Genomic DNA, 17129 nt, shown 5'->3' on the forward strand with positions numbered 1-17129 from the left:
CTTATCAAATGGTAAGTGGTAGAAGGAACAAAGAAACTGGCAGTGGTACGAGGATGCAGCCGTGTACACCTGGGAGGGGTTCCAGACCCAGCTAATGGTGTCCTCAGTATCTGGTTGGAATGATACCTGCTTCAGACGTAGCCAGACTTGTGTGAGTTGTCGAAGCTCAGAAATCACTGACATCCTTTGCAGCCCAAACATCCAACCATGATCTGTAAGTGTGTGTGCAACAGAAATGTTCTTGCACTTAGAGAGCTTGAAGATGTCAGGAGCAGAGTAGCGCAGAACCTGCCCATCAAGCCATTGATCACACCAGAAACTGGTGCGCTGACCATTGCCAACCGTGACATATCTGGAAGCCGAGAAGAGAGCCAGCCAAGTCATCTTTGTCGCATGCAGGGGATGGAGGAGCAAGACCAAAGGCTTATCCTTATCAGTCCAGTCAAACCACTTCCAGCACAGTCGCAGGGCACGTCAAAATCTTCTGAGACCGAGTACGCCAAAGCCACCCCGAGCTTTGGCACGACACACAGTTTTCCAATTCACAAGAGCCATGCCACCCGCAGCGTCAGGTTTGGAGCGCCACAGAAAATTCCTTCTCAGCTTATCTATTTGTTTGATGATTCAGTTATCCAGCTTGAAAAGGGAGATGAGGTATACGGGGATTGCCGAGAGTACCCAGTTTATCAGCTGAAGGCGAGCATCACTAGATAAAAGCTTACCACACCAACGTTGCAGCCTAGGTACCAGTTTAACAAGAGTTGGCTGGATGTCCGTTCTTGTGATGTTCCTGAAGTGGAGAGGCAAACCCAAGTATTTGCAAGGAAACTGACTGATGGGAACCGGGAAGTTCTGTAGCAGCTCTTGGAGCTTAATATCATCACAAGCAATATGAAGAAGAACACTTTTCTGAACATTGGCCTTGAGCCCAGAGGCAGAACCGAAGAGCAGCAGGATTTGTTTGGTAGTTTGAATGTCTGCTGCCGAAGGAGACATGAACAGAGCCGCGTCATCGGCGTATAGGCTGACCCTGAGCTGAGATGGTGGCAGTCGTAGAGTGCTTAGAGCCCCAACAGAGCAGACTTTGGCAAATAACATGTATGTTTTCCCTAGCAGTCTACAGGATAAAAAGGAAAGCCAAGTATCTTCAACAATCGTGCGAAGTTAGCATTGACTGCAAAACCTGCAAAATTATCATTCAACACTTATGTAGATGGTGGGCAAAACCCCCTTAACACTTTATGTAGAAACTATGCAGAGAGCTACAGAAAGCAATTTGCATGCAAAGTAAGAAAGCATCAATGGATTTGTTCTCTAACACAGTACCATTACCTAAGATCAGGAACATAACTGCAGATCTACCTCTATTCTAATGTGACAAAAGAAGCATCATGTCTCATGGGAGCAACCTATAAAGCAGTAAATAAGTTATGTTACAGTTAGATCGAATTATGTAGTACCGTTTTTCACTGGTAAAAGGGAACATATTAGTAGTTTGGAAAATATCAAGATGGAGGAGGATTACACTCATCTGAAAGGACATGCAAGTATAATTCACAACTATAGGCTGGGATCTTAACTAAATAGGCATGTGGGTACTTGCCGAACGAAACTGATAAACTGAACTAAAATATCATAGAAGACATAGCCAGGGATGGGGTGATCTTACACTGAAACATAGCACTAAAACATGTATCCATTTTGGCATCCAGCTACTTAGCACTATCTTCAAGCCATGTTCCGCATAATACATGGATGTGTATCTCCTCAGAATAATATCTGCGAAGCAAAGGTGCAAAGTACAATGCCGTTATACTAAAATACACAAATTGATCTCATGCTGAAAAGAAAGAAATGAAACACACAAAAAAGAAACTGATGTAAATGAATGTTGCACCCAAGAAAAAAGGAATTAATGGTACTGAACTTTTACTTGTTAATCAGCCTGTAGCATCTTCTAAAGAAATTTGGATTATCCTCGCCTCGAGCGTAATAAGCAAACCCTCTCTTTGTTACTAATTTCAGAAATGAGTGGAATCAACAATAATGGTGGGGATACTGGAATGTGGTAACTACAATGAAACTTGAGTTTCTTTCAGAAAAGACTAACTACAATGAAATTTGAGTTTCTTTCGGAAGGGAGTGGCGCGGGAGATAGTTTCACCTTTCTAACATACTTTCAGTTAAGTTTGGTACCCTCTGAACCCACCCAGAGCAAATAGCACTACAGAATATCCATGACATTAAAGTATCCAAACTGCTAAGAGTATGATGTGACGCTGTGGAGTCCATCTATTATTTGTACTACCAGAAATGCGTTAATTGGTCACATACACTAATTGTGTCACATGCTTTCTGGCAGCCTCTCTGAACAGCAATGACAACAATCCATGAAAAAGAGCACATCACCATTATGCAAACTGAATATTTTTTTTCCTTACCAGAAACTGTCTGTCTGTGCCTAGACTGCATGGCCCATCACCAATGCCGCAAGGGTTTGATGGGGATATGGGCAATCTTGGGTGCATTGGTTAACTTGATTAAGATCCTGCTTGACCAAGTGTGCCTTCTTGAGCTGTGAAACGAGCACAATATGAACTTCTCTACTGCTGATTTTTTAACTGAATTTCACATACCAAACATGGAGCAACTTGTGTCAACAGCACTGCCTACCTGACCACCTGACCACCACATAAAAAATCAGTAATTACATCACTTACCAGGCATTTCATCAGGACCAGCGCAGCAAGACTGCAGCTTGATGGAAAGGTGGTGGAGCACCGGAGGCAGATCCGCAGATGCGTGTCTTATCCCCATCAGAGGCAACAGGAAGGACATGCGGCGACACGCGGAGTGGACCTACGGTGGCGCTGCTCGGTGCCGGTCGAGGAGCAGCGGCCCGCGGCTCCTCCCGTCCCGTGGACCTGCAATGGGACGGAGAGGAAGATGAGCAGCGGCGAGGCAGGAAGAGGAGCTCGCTCGCCGTATCGCCGCCGCTGACCCTTTTTTTTTTTTTGATAACTCGCTGACCGTTTATTTGGTCGAGAGGAAAACTACTATGGGCCGCTCCTGATTTCTGTGGCTGCTACGGGCTGAATTTGGAGAGGAAGTGATCCAGGCTCTGGGCCCAATTTTAGTGGGAAGAGAGGCCCTAGAAAGCAGAATTAGTTTTTCTAGAAAAGAAAAGGAACCACAGCATCAACATTGAAATCATACGTCACTCCTCGGATTTTGCTTTTTGTAAATTTAGCCATGAATTTAGGAGCTCGAACTTCGAAGCTCACAACTTAGCGGAGTATACTTCATCTCTCGGGGATGGCCACCATGTGTGGTTGGGACACCATAGAGACCTTCCCTTCGTTCCTGTAAACATTGTGACGAATTAATAAAAGCTTCATAAGGTTGTCTAAAAAAAAATTAGATTACATTCAGTCCAAGCTTGCTCATGAATAATGGAATTTCAACTTTGAAGCTCATAATCTCATCAAGCATGCGTCTTTGCTAGGTATAGGTCGGGCTCTACCTTATAGCCCAATTATTTTACCTGTAAACATTACTATTACCTAATAAAGTTTGGTGTCACAATTCCTGAAAAATGAAAAACAGAATTGGATTACAATCAGGACCAGAACATGAGAACCAATCTTTAATTGGATGGTTACTAGAGCAATGGTACCCTAATCCCACAAGGGATCAGACCACATATTTTTCACGCTTTGGTGTCTCCTAAAGGCAGAATATTCGTTTAGTGGGAGGCGACATTCCTGTCGATAGCGATGCACATGTGTGAAGTGTCAGCTTAGTCTTTCGAATGTGTTCATAGGGGTAGAGTGTACGTGGATTTTATAGGGATGAGTGTATATACATGTTTTGTGACGTCTGCGTGTATAAGAGACATCGGAGGGAACTAGACAACTACGTGGCCGGATGCTACATGGTTTAAAAAGTGTTCATGAAATTTAAAATGCATTCATCGAATTTTTAAAAGGGTGAACACTTCTAGCGAAGCGCAGCGATGGCCACCGGTGAGCGAATCTAAGTGTGGCGGGGGGTACAGGTGTCGACGGGATGGTGGCGGAGGCTACGGGTCCACACTAAAGTCAACGCCGACATGGATGAGGGCGAGCGGGGGAGCAAGGCTGTCGGGGGGGGGAGGCATTCTTTTGCTGAGAAGTTGCGTCGGACTTCTAAATTTGAGGCACATCCGAAGTGACTCCTAAATTATTGAGGAGAAAAATCGGTTGACGGTTCGGTTAGGTGCGGCCTAACTCCTTAAAATGACCTTTTGAAAAGTTAAGCCTCTTCAAGCTTCGGGAGGTTAGAGATAAGGACCAGCGGCTCGCTAGAGATCGCCACATAAGGTGAATTCCCCTCTCTAAAATTGTTTCCATTCCTCTTCGTTAAACAAGGCCAAAAAATAAACATTTTTAGTGGTAACCAAAAAAATAACCGAGGTGGCCATACTCATAAAAAGGGTCGAGGCTTCTAATTGTTCATTTGGTCATTTCCAAAGGTGGCCAAATGTATGTATCCTGGCGTGCTGGCCCCATAGCATGTGCCCACCCCATGATGGGGCTGACCGGACACATTTATAACCGGGTTGTGCCTGGACCGCGAGGATGGGCATGTGTGCTACACACCCTATTTTTTTTCTAGATTTTTTTTCAAACATTAGCGCCGTTGGCCCGACACATCCCGTGTATTAAGAGTGTCTGGGTGGGCGATGCCGAGTGACAGCTATTTTGTCGCGGGTACTGATTTTTAATAGGAATCGCCACTGGGCGACACAGTAATGGGCTGGCCCGTTTAGCTGCGTCGATCGCTGGCTTCCCTCGCGCCGGGTCTAATAGGTGTGTTCGTCGGTTCAATCTGATTTTCTTCTTTCCTTTTCCGTTGTTTTTCATTCAGTTTTCCTTTTTTTGCCAGTTTTCTTTGGTTTTTTTCTTCATTATGTTTCGGTTTTCCTTTGTTTTTGCATCTATTTTCTTTGTTTTTTAGTTTATCGCTGCTTTCTTCTGTTTTCTCTTTTTTCTTTGTTATTTTTTCAGTTTCCTTTGTTTTTGACGGTATTCTTCAGTTTTTTCTTCTTGTTTTGCACTTTTGATTTTCTTTGTTTCTTTCCTGCTTCTTTTTGTTTCTTCGCTTTCCTTTTTGTTTTTTCTCGGTTTTCTTTGTTTTTCTAAACATGTCTACTTTTTTTTTATTTTTCCAACACATGCCTACTTTTGTACATTTTTTTGTAGACATGCAAAAAAATTATAGACATTTAAATTTTTTCAAATACATATTTAAATTTTTTTGCAAAACAATATGTTCGAAATATATTAACATTTTTCAAATACATGTTGAAATATTTTTCAGCTGATAAAAACATTTTTGCGTACACATGACTAACATTTTCGTAGACATGATGAACATTTTTTGCACATGATTAACATTTTTTCGCATACATGATAAACATTTCTAGTTTTTTCATTAATGTTATACATTTTTTGTATACATTAGAAACATTTTCTGTACACATTTAATATTTTTCAAATGCAAGATTAACCTTTTCTTAATTTGATGTAAAGGGTTTTATTAATATACATATTTTTAATTAGAATATTTCAAACATAAACATAATTTAAAAACGAAAGTGGTAGTTTGAAGGGAAAGCTAAAAAAAATGAACACGTACGATGTCATCTTGACGTTAGCGTGGCGCTGCAAGTGGTTACTGGCCGGCCCTTTTCGGTCTCGCTGCTGGCGGCACATAGCCGCGCCCGCCGTGCCGTTCTGATAATTTCAATGGGCCTTTCTGATCGCACGTCGGCTTCTATCTCTCTAAAAAAAACTCCCCCTTCCCAGCCGTCAGATACAGTGTTCCGGCGCGAGGCGAGTGGCCGACGTACGCGCCGTCGCCTCCTTCCAGATCCGCGGCGAGCCGCCAACGAGGTACCGCTCTTCCCGCCGCACACGCACCGCTCTTCCGGTCCTTCTCGTTTGATGTATGGTTTCTGTGTGTGCGCTGAATCTTGCCCTAGATTACTGCTGAAATTGTTAGTCGCGTCCTTCTTGATTGATCTAGTTTCCGATCTGAGTATAAAACTCTCTCCGACGGGTGTCTAATCTGAACATCGGACTGAAAGCTTAATTTTCTTGCACCTTGTTTCGCCAGAGTCTCAGTTGCTTCCTAGCCCATCTGTGTGTATGTACTCTGCGAGCTGTTGGACTGATTCCTTGCACATTGGACTGAACATTGGACTGATTCATGACGTGTTTTTTATATGAAAAGTAAATATGGCAGTACTTAAAATGCGACTACTGTTTTTGTTTAGTTGGTAGTCGTTCCTTGCATGTGAAGATGTCTCGTTGTGCTTCAGGTGGCATCAACAGGGCAATTTAGTTATTCATGAGAGTCATTAACCAGTGAATATCGTTTATACTTGTTCAACTGTAACATCAAATTTCGACAGGACTTTTGCGGCCCTTCATTTCACACCTAGCATTGTTACATTTCAGGATTCACAGAGTAAATACATCGTTTTCTGTTTGCACCATATGTTTTATGTCTCAGTGATCCGCGACCCATTTTAGAGAGGACTCATTTTATCTCAGGGTCATCCTGGATTTATTTCAGTGGCCCATGCATAGTAATCTTGTTTGGAACATAATTTGAGATTAAACTTCCTTGTTTCAGGAAAACAAAAGGATGGAATTGAAATTTGATGCACTGTGGAAAAGGGACTTACTTGCCCTGAGCAAATACAACGTTAATGGTAAAGTTAAAGCAATTACAGTAAGAAATGATTATCCAGACCACCCTGTCCCTTATTTTCAAGTTACTGAGGGTTTTGATTTGAAAAAGGTTAAGAAGGTATGATAACTATCCATCTGTGTGATGTTTCTCTCCCCTTATTTATTTTCTTTCCCACTGCTGACTCTTGACATTCTCTCTTCAGCTTATGCTAGAAAGGGATGTTGAGATCGCCAAGTCCATAGCAAACGACATAATCATCCCAGACCCTGCTCCCCAAGTTTGTGTTACCTTCATTCACATAATTTGATTGATGGCTCATTCCATTATATTAGTTATTATTTAACCCGGTAGTATTATAGGGTACTTAAGTCAACTAAAACAATATGCTTGTTACCTTGGATTGGAGCACGTGGATTCACATGCCTGAACCATGCTAGCTTTAGATCCCCTTACTTTCTCCTCCCTCCTTGTTGGTGCCTCATGTTTGGTTTTATCTTTATGCTTGGGTTGTTGTTCTCATTGTTGTTGTCATACATGCACCCTCCGTAGACCACAAGACAGTTTATTTTGTTGTGCTTTTAATGGGATAACTGACGCCTTTCACCTTTTTCAATTGTGACGGACTCATCTAGTGGGTGGCTGATAACTTCTTGGACAAATATGCCGAATTGGAGCCCATCCTTGTAAAGGATAGTGCTTGGTGCTTCCTCCGACTCTTCCAGAACTGTAGAGGCCGGGGCATGTCATCGGATCTTACCATCACCGCACAAACCTTAACCTTCATGGTCAGTTTCAATGCCCTGCGATGTGCAAAAGTTGTATTGGAGGGCATGGCACCTGAGCTCTATGGGATGCACGCCAATCCCAACTGCATAAACAAATTTGGATACTTTGCGCTCCACGAAGCTGCTGAAAGGTTCTCTGTGGACATGATCAAGCTGCTTTTACGCCATGGTGCATCGCCCAATGTGCGCACAGTTCGCAATGATGTCATTTTTGATGTCATTGAGAATCTACTCCCGCTCCATGTCACAGTTGAGAATACTTGCCTCCATAAGTATCTGGAGGACAATCTTTCTCACAACCAGAGTCATCTGGATTATATCTACAAGCTTATTCATCTGCTGTGTCTACCTGAGATGGTCTGTTTCATTTCCCTCCCTATATGTATTACTACTTTTGCAGCATGACACAAAAAGTAATTGTGGTCATACCATAAACCCGTGACAGGTTATAATGAAATTAGTGATACTAAGTGCCGGGCATCCTTTCATCTCAACTTGTCAGAGAGTGTAAAGTTTTTGTTTGTTGATCCTTTTTTGTCTTACTTCATGTCTTCCGTATGTTCTTATAGTAAAGGATAAAAAGTCATCAATAAAATATATAAAAAGTGTTGCTAGTTATTAATGTTATTTTCTTTGCCTTGGAGATTGTCCCTAATCCATATTTACTTTGATAGGAGGAAACATGGCGATACACAGAAAGTTTATTCAACATTACTTGCTTGCATATGAATGCTAAATGGACTTTATTTTTTGTTCGTTGTTGTTTTACAGAAGGTCTTCTTGGACACAACTAGACTGCTTGCAGAAAAAACAAATAATGTACTTCAAGAGCTCTGGAATTACATTGAGGATGGAAAAATTATCCAGTCTGCTGTTCTACTACTGGCTGCTCAAGAGCAGATCCGTGGGGGCAGTTCTTCCAAGATAAATGGCAGTAGTAAGAAAAATGGGTTTGACATTATCAATAAATGTATAATGAGGCGTTCATTTGCCTTGAGATGGGAGAAAGGTTCACATGCAACGGCACCGGAGCTTCTGGAGGAAAGGAAGACACTTACTGATTGCGCATGGCTGCTTGTTGATGTAATTTCCCATGCCGGTGAAGATCTTTCTGCATACATTCAAACGCATTCTGAGGTAAGCGTTTTTGGTATGTTGTGGCCGCAGTGCCTCATATGCCTTTTACTTAATATTTGTACTTTTACTATTGTTAGTGCTGTTGTTTAAAAAAATACATGCTCTAGTCTTAGCAGGAAGATAATTCTCACCTCAACTGAAAATAAAAATGTTATACTCCCTCCGTCCCGGACGGAGGTAATACTTGCTCTGTCTTGCCAAGAAGATAGTTCTCACCACAAATAAAAATAATAATGTTATACTTGCTCCGCCTGCGTTTACTGGGCTGGGGGGGCGCAAAATTCTAGGACCAAGGCACAATGGAAATTCCTGGCGCTCCACATCTTGCCCCTGTAATTAACGACAACGGTTAATGCAAGAGTTGCTCCTGGAAGGTTTCTTGGGTCTAATATGGAGGATGGAACTCTTATATATTGTTGAACCTTGCCTTTGATTTTACTCCAGTTTTGTTTTATCCTTTTGCTGCAATGTTTTGAGAGTTGTCTTGCTTAAACAAATGAACTTTTCTTGCAGCAATTATCTATCTCAAAATTATCACTGAATTACTACTTTTTCGAGCCCTTATCCCAGATTTGTACTTATTGTGCTAATGTTATCATAAAGCTGCATATTTTACCAGCTGGACAACTATGAACAACATGTCATACACATGTGGCTCTGACCTCAGAGTGGTTGACCTGTTGGCCTATCATTGCAGCTCATACTAAAGAAAGTGCAGTTTCCTGATAATATGTGTGAGAATGCGTAGTTTGTGAATACTAACCTCAATGTGCTTAATTAGAAAAAGTATAGTCTTTGGCCCCCTCAAGATTGCTATATTTGCCTTCTGCCCCTCCAGCATTTCTTCTCTAGCTCCGCCACTGTACAAACACCTCTTATTTCTGAACACTTGGGAAAGGTGATGGCAGAGATAATGAAACAAGAGCAAATAATTGATGGGAGTAAAGCCGTCGTTTTAGTTATTTTAATGAATTGTTCTATGTCAGAAGTATTAGTAACAACCAGCCTGTTATTAGTTATCCACATCAGATCCCCTGTCTGGCTACTTCTTTTATTTTATCTTCGTCATTGACCAGACAAACAAACTATAAGAACACCTTTTGTTCTTTATCTTCTAAGACATTGCTTGATATTATTACATTGTGAAGGAGATTGCTATACGAGTTCATGATAGATACTATTGATGGTTTCTACATTGAATTCACACACTACAACTAAAAGGAGCATGTTAGTTCCTTTTCCACTACCATATGCATTTTTGTCATGGAAATACGAATCTTACAATTAATATTTAATGTATGCATAAATAGTGAAAAAATTGGTGACAGAAACTCTTGATCTCCATATTAGAGTATAGTGTGAAATGCCAATTTTGTTTGTTCTTGGCTTCACTTATGTCTATTTTCTCGTTTTGTCACTGCGTTGTATCGTTTTTAGCCGTAAAATTGCATGTATCATCATCAGGCGTTTGGTTAATGTTGTTGCATGGTGCATGAATACAGAACATGTGCTTGTGTCATTTCTCTTTGTTTATTTTCTGGACGCATGGAAGATAAATTGGCAAAAATGGCAACTTCCATATTTTTATGGTTGCAGCTGTTTGGCATGATTCCCAGCTCCAAATATTCTAGGTGCTGGAGCTGGGGGTATATTAAGGGCGTTGACATGAGCCTTCTTTATTCATGTTAGACTGGAAATTTATGCTTAATGTACTTTATTTAGCCTACAAACTCCAGGTCCTCCAAGAAACAGGGAGTTGGAGCTCATTACAGCAACTTGTCTGTGGTCCAGGAGGACAGTTCAATGTAGTTCAAGAAACACTAGGTGTATGGTCTTTAAGTTTGTCTGAACTTCATTTGGATCATACAGCCTGAAGAAAGCCTGAAGAAATTGACACCTTTCTCTTTGGGGAACCAAAATAAAACTATTAAAGTGATTTGAACTAGTTGGAATTTGAATAACTGTGACGTGTAGTTAAATATACAGAAGTGTGATGCAGTTTTTTACCCGTACCTTTGAAGCGTCTAGATCATAACGTGTAGTTAAATACACAGAACTTGTGGGAGCTAACAGATTTTGCTTCAAGATAGACATGATACATTAATCTAGATGAATCCGAATATGTATATTATGTAGTTTATGAAACCTAGTGAATTGAATGCGATTACTCTTTTTGCACACTGTTCTATTGCCTTCCAACTCATATTAATTATCTCGCTGCTTACAATTGGTTATGTAATTGCTACATTGTATATATGGTAGATCTATGTTAGTGATATATTGCCTTATACAACAGCTTGTATGTCATGTAGGTGCCCCATGTGGAGGTCTTTCAACATGTTTCACGTATCCTCAAGGAGTATGGATTTTGCCCTAATGGAGATCCCATGGACACTATAAATCTGTACTACTCTTTGTATTGCTCACGATAATTTTCTATGTGAATAAATGATTATTTTTCTGATTATTCTATTTGTCTTCCATTTCTTGAAGCCAGCCTTATGACTGCAGAAAGTCAAACGGAGAGTCATGCAAAGGTGGGGGCCGTGGGGCTCAAGTGATTCTTTTTGCATTAAACAAACCGAGTCTTAATCTCTCTCCTTTTTAATAAAATGGATAATAGGGCTTACAGATGCAAACATGGCAGTTATGGAATCGGCCAATCTGGATGCTGCAGAGAAAAAGGTAAAGATAATCAAATCCGCGGTTGATCTAGTTTTGGATAGACTGATGGTGTTGGTAACGGGTAATGATATTGTGGCAGCAAAAAGAAAGAAAGCTATAAGAATATGTGCCCTTTCCTTGTTCTTTTTATTTTATGTTACATCAACTATTTTTAAGAATATGTAAAGTACTCCCTCCGTTCCTAAATGTAAGTCTTTGTAGAGATTTCACTATGAACCACATACAGATGTATATAGATGCATTTTAGAGTGTAGATTCACTCATTTTGTTCCGTATGTGGTCCATAGTGAAATCTCTACAAAGACTTATATTTAGGAACGGAGGGAGTAGTAAATTTTTCCTAAATTGACAAATCCCATGAACGCTTTCAGATACATAATAGAATCTTTGTTTTAAGGCTCGTTTTCTTGACTTCTGACTGTACTCATCTTGCCCTAATCTCGAGTCCAGGTCACAACTGTTGAAAATGACGGTCTCTCCCTTATGGCACGGCAACACACCAAACAAACAAAGGTAACCCATATACCTTAATACTGATTTTGGTGCAGCAGTACCAAGCAGCTTTGCCTACACCTTGTGGCAGCACAAATGGATTACTAACTAGAGCACAACGTGATGGTTTTGGTGTTGCAAAGTTGGGAAGCTTTGCAGTACCGAATTCAGCCATATTTATAGAGTATAAGTATTTGTGTTCTAATGGACTTTGGCTACTGAACTGGACATGTTCAAGCTGCTTCTAGTGCTTATTAAATGAGCTACTCCCTCTGATCCATAATAATTGTCGTGGTTTTAGTTCAAATTTGAATTAAAACCACGACCATTATTATGGATCGGAGGGAGTACAAAACATCTAAATTCTAGCCTAGAATACCTAGTGTGTGTTCACACACATGTATAGAAACTACATGTATAGAAACTGAATTCTAGCTTTGAGTTGCCTTCAAATGCATATCACCTTTTCCAACTATGGTTCATCTCCCCCATCCTAATGTGTTTCCCATCAGGTTTTTTTACCAAAGAAAAGGGGTAAATGCAATAAAAAGGAGGCTTAATTAGCTTAATGAGATAGCTGAACTTTATAGGTTCCAAGTAACGTCAACATTGGGACTTCACCAAGGGGGCTTTGCACATTATTGTTACTTCCAACACTTTATTATTGTTCTTGAATGCTCTGTTGCATCTGAAATTTATTTGGTGCCTGCGAGAAAGATTTTGATAGAATAAGATCCAGTGTAATATAATCGTTAGAGGCAATAAACCAATAACAAAGCATGTTTCAGCTGCGAGTTTGTGCCATGCATTGTGCTGGTTCAACAGCTTTTTATGTTGCTTAAGCATGCTACTTGAATTACTATACTGCAGTAACATCATTCATATCTAATGAAACACCAATGTTGTGTATTGATCAACATAATACATCTCAAGCGAGAGGTGCTGGCTGGAAGTATGGATGTTTTGTTTTATGATGTACCTCTAATGAAATATATGACAGGCTGTGAGAAAGAAAGTAGGCCGAGGATGGGATCCCACATACACAAGGAGAAGTTTTTTTTCCACATTGGAGGTCAGTGTTACAAGCCCGGCTTCCTTTGAAGGTGTATCCAGCCTATGCAAGCTCAGATCCTAGTCCAAATCATAAACTTGGTCCAATGCCAAGGACCTCGCCATTTACAAGCAACAATCAACCCAGAAGGAGCTTTGTCACTGCTGCTATTGGTGCATTCAGGCTCTTGAAGGTGCTAAAGTAGAGTAGAAAGGTATGCCATGAGTTCCGTCTATCTGTCCCAAATTTTCCGAGCATGCCCCACATGATTTATAGTATGTTTTTGTTTTCTTAGGGAACTCTCAACCCTGGGAAATATTTATGCAACACATTTGATCCTGTGCATAGGGTAGTATTACTAGGACATATGCTCGTGCGTTGCAACGGGGAAATAAATTGGCGTGCATGTGCTAGCACGACAACCCGTGCTTTGGTAGGCCAAAATGCGTACCAGCAAGACGACATCCAAACAATGACAAGGAGTTGCCAAGGTTTAGAGAAAAAATACATTCTCCGAACAATTTAGGCCTCCAGTTAATAATCGGCGCACGACATCGCACACACAATCCTTGCTACTCTTTGCAGCCTTAAAATTGTTCCTTCCTTTAACTTTAAAAATACTCATAGTGTCATGCAACATTTCCTTCCTTGAATGTTCCGACCCACACACACAATCCTTCCTAGTAAGTTCATTCTTTGAGCCCACACGTCCCTCTTTGCAGGGTGCACCACGTCCTAAATCCATCGTTTCTTTTGTCATGACTTTAGTCGCCCTCTCGTCCGTTGTCATCTTCCCTTTTTCTAGGTGTCTTGTTGATATTACAGCCAACTTCCTAACCTATATAAACGGGTGGGAATTGTCTTAAAAGGAGCAAGGTAGGAGTATTTCACATGAAATATTGATGTTTTGCAGCCTATTGGACTAGAGATTAAGTTTTTCTCATGTGGCTCGCGGCCCAGAAAAGCTTAGCAACAATTGTTAGATGCTCAAATAGGCCCAGCAATTTGATTAAAAAAAGGCATGCAAGCAGCCTTTTGTACTGTTCAGAAAGGCAGGTAAGTCTGAAACGAGAGGTCATTGTTTCGATAAGAAAAAAAAATAGAAATACGGGCTGGCTGCTTAGTTTCCTTAACACGTACGCTTAGTTTCCTTTGCACGTATATCACGTCACGGTTTCTTTCCGTTTGCACATGTATATTCGTCAAACGGAAAACGGACCTTACAAAAAAAATATTGTACATGAAAATACTTAGAACGGGACGAAACAAAGCGGAACCAAACCAAAAATACCTATTCTCTTTAATAGTAGGTATAGATATAGATTAGTCAACCAAACACCCAACACTTGTTAATGCAGTGGCTTCTATTCTATTGATACTCACCATATGGTGCTGCTCCACTAACGAAACCATGTTAAAGCTTGCATTCAGAATGAGCGGCTTCTATTGATGCTCACCGACATGGAGTTTCTTTTTTACGATCATTTTTTTACATGGAGTTGAGTAGTGCTTCAATCACCAGCCAAATGAAAGCTGGTGATCTCTGGATTGAGTGGGGAAAATGACTGGCCTGAACTAAATTTCCGGCTTATGACGCCGAACAATGCGTCAGAATTTCATTTCCTTTTTGTCCACGTCATTTTCATTTTTTCTATCAAAGTGGTTCTGATTTTGTCAATTTCCCTCCGTTCTGGTGAACTCTGCAGGAGGCTCAACTTCTTTGCGACAATTGGGCTACTCTGTACGGCGTCATTCAGACAGACGCTTGACTTGATAGCCGCTAAGCATCACGTTCCTGTGTCCCTAAGAAGTTTTATTATATGTAGTTTTGTAAGGAGCCGAGGGGGCACCATGAAGGTATAAGAGCAACTCTAGCAGACCCCGTATCCCGCCCCGGCCTGCAAAATAACCGCCAAATTGCGGGTTGGGGCCGGAAAATCTGCACGATCAGACCCCGCATCCCGCCCCGGCCCACAAATATTTTTACGGGGCGCAGCAAATCTTCTTCCCCAACCTCTATCTTCATGGGCTGGGAGGCCGACCCGAGCTCAACCCCTATCCGCTGCGAGATTTGGCGGGAGGGACATGTCCGCGCGCCCTTTCCCGCTCCCCGCACCCTCCGCCACCATTGCCCCCCTCCGCAAGCTTCGGTTCCTCCTCCTCGGCCGTCCCTCGCTGCCATGGACGACCCCATGCTGTCCCCCGTCACCGTCGAGGTCGCGCACGCTCCTTCCCCTCGGGCGGATCTCGTCGCCGGCCATGTTGGCCCCGCCGTCGTCGCCCAAGCACAAGCCGCGCCTGCCCGCAAGCGGCAGGGCAACGTGGTCGTGCAGGGCGGGAATCTGGCTGCCCCTGCCGCGATGGCCCGCGCTCCGGGCGCCAACGCGGTAGCGTGATCCCGGCCGGCGGCGGAGAAGGTCGCCAAGGCCGCGGGCGTAAAGCGGAGGAAGGTTCCGGCTTCAAAGAAGCCACCTTCTTCATCCTATCCCCCCGCAAGGGAGGTGCTCCGGTGATGCCGTTCAACAGTGCCACTCCCCCCGCGAGCGAGGTGTTCGACGAAATGGCCGGAAGGTATGCGTCTTCGGTCTTGGCGATTTCCTTTCATTTCCGCCATTATTCTCGATAGCTCGTGACTTGTTATCGTTCGCTATAGCGGTGGTTCGAACAATGCAACAACCGAGTTCGTGAACTTGTTGGACACGAACGCGGTTGACATTGATCAAGCCCCTTTCGAGCCGTTCGACTACAATGGAACGGAGGGCGGCGTGGATGATCATGGTTGTGCGGACGAATTGGAGGAGATCGAAGCGGAACCGTATGAGCAATCGCAAGAAAAATCTGGGAAAAGCCAAAGATCGAAGAACTACACGATCTTGGAAAGATCAAGCTTTGATTCAAGCATGGAGTGCGGTGTCTCTTGATGCATGCACGGGCATTTCTCAAACTTCCAAGAGATATTGGCAAAGAATCGAAGATCAATACTTCCGCATTATGGCAAAGCATCCCAATAGGACTCCACGCACATTTCGGTCGCTTCAAGGGCGTTGGGAGAACATCAAGCCTATGTGCAGCTTGCTTGGAGCAAGTACGCAATGCACCTTCAAGTGGCACCGTGGAGTCCGACTATGTGAGTTTGTTTTGCTTTTGTTCAAATTGTGCATCATCATATTGCATCATGGGAAATGATTGGATCACTTTGTTCACATTGTGTAGGACAAGATTGCTCAACATAGATACAAGGACATGGAAGCTTCGGAAGGCGGATTTTTCAAACTAGAGCATTGTTGGGAGTTGCTCCAAAAGTGCGAGAAGTGGAAGTTGATCGACAAAGAATCCCCACCAAAGAGAGGCTCACTTACAAACATGGATAAAGATGAGGATGATGATGGCCCAAGAAATTTGCACAAGCCCGATGGCGACAAAAAGACTAAGGAGAAGATCAAGAGAGAGCAAGAAGCATCGAGCTTGAGGGAGAAGATTGACGCCATGGTGCAATCCAACGAGTCGATGTTGTTGAAGTCGTTGGAGATCAAGAAAGAATTGGCCGAGAAGAAGGCGAAGGAGAAGCAAGAAGAGTGGCAATTGCTTAAGGAAGAGGGGCTGCGCAAAGCTGCCATCGAGGAGAGAAGAGCACGCGCCGCTGAAAACAAATCCATGTCCATGTTGCTCGCCGAAGAGAACAAGATCATGTCAATGAACCGCAATGACATGGACGACCTCACCAAAACATGGCATGATATGGCAAGGAAGAAATCTTGAAGAGGAGAATGGTCGTGTCGGCCGGTCCGTGTTACAGTTTCGGTGATGTTTTCTCTGCTCCATATGGTGGCAATGTGGATGATTTCAGTGCGGGAATTGGGACAAGCGCCGGAGGTGGATTCGGTGGCGCCGATGAACTTCAAGATGGACTTGATGGCGTGGAGTGAAGATCAACCAAGATGATGCCGGACATGGGCACAAACCTTTGCAGGGCCCTCTTTTGCGTTTGCCGTAATGAACTTGGCTTTTATTTGCGCGTAAAATTGTTTATGTCGTTTGAATTTGAACTTGTTTGTGAAACCCTATGTCAAATACGAGATTTGCTGTTTTTCTGTTTGCGGGTCGTCGCGGTGGTGCCCGAGTAGAACCCGCAGAAGCCGACCCGTAAAAAGGCATATTCCATGAATATATTTTTTTACAGATCCGTTTGGGGGGTTTGCATCTGTGCCAGCCCGCGCCGGCACGCAAAAGCGGTTTTG

General features: G+C 42.6%; 1 pseudogene; it reads left to right on the plus strand.

The window, feature by feature from the left end:
• The first annotated feature begins 5818 nt into the window (after positions 1–5818).
• Positions 5819–14891, plus strand: LOC125541526 (annotated as a pseudogene).
• Positions 14892–17129: the final 2238 nt, after the last annotated feature.

The sequence above is a fragment of the Triticum urartu genome, chromosome 2 (genome assembly GCF_003073215.2).
Source record: "Triticum urartu cultivar G1812 chromosome 2, Tu2.1, whole genome shotgun sequence".
Classification (NCBI taxonomy): Eukaryota; Viridiplantae; Streptophyta; class Magnoliopsida; order Poales; family Poaceae; genus Triticum; species Triticum urartu.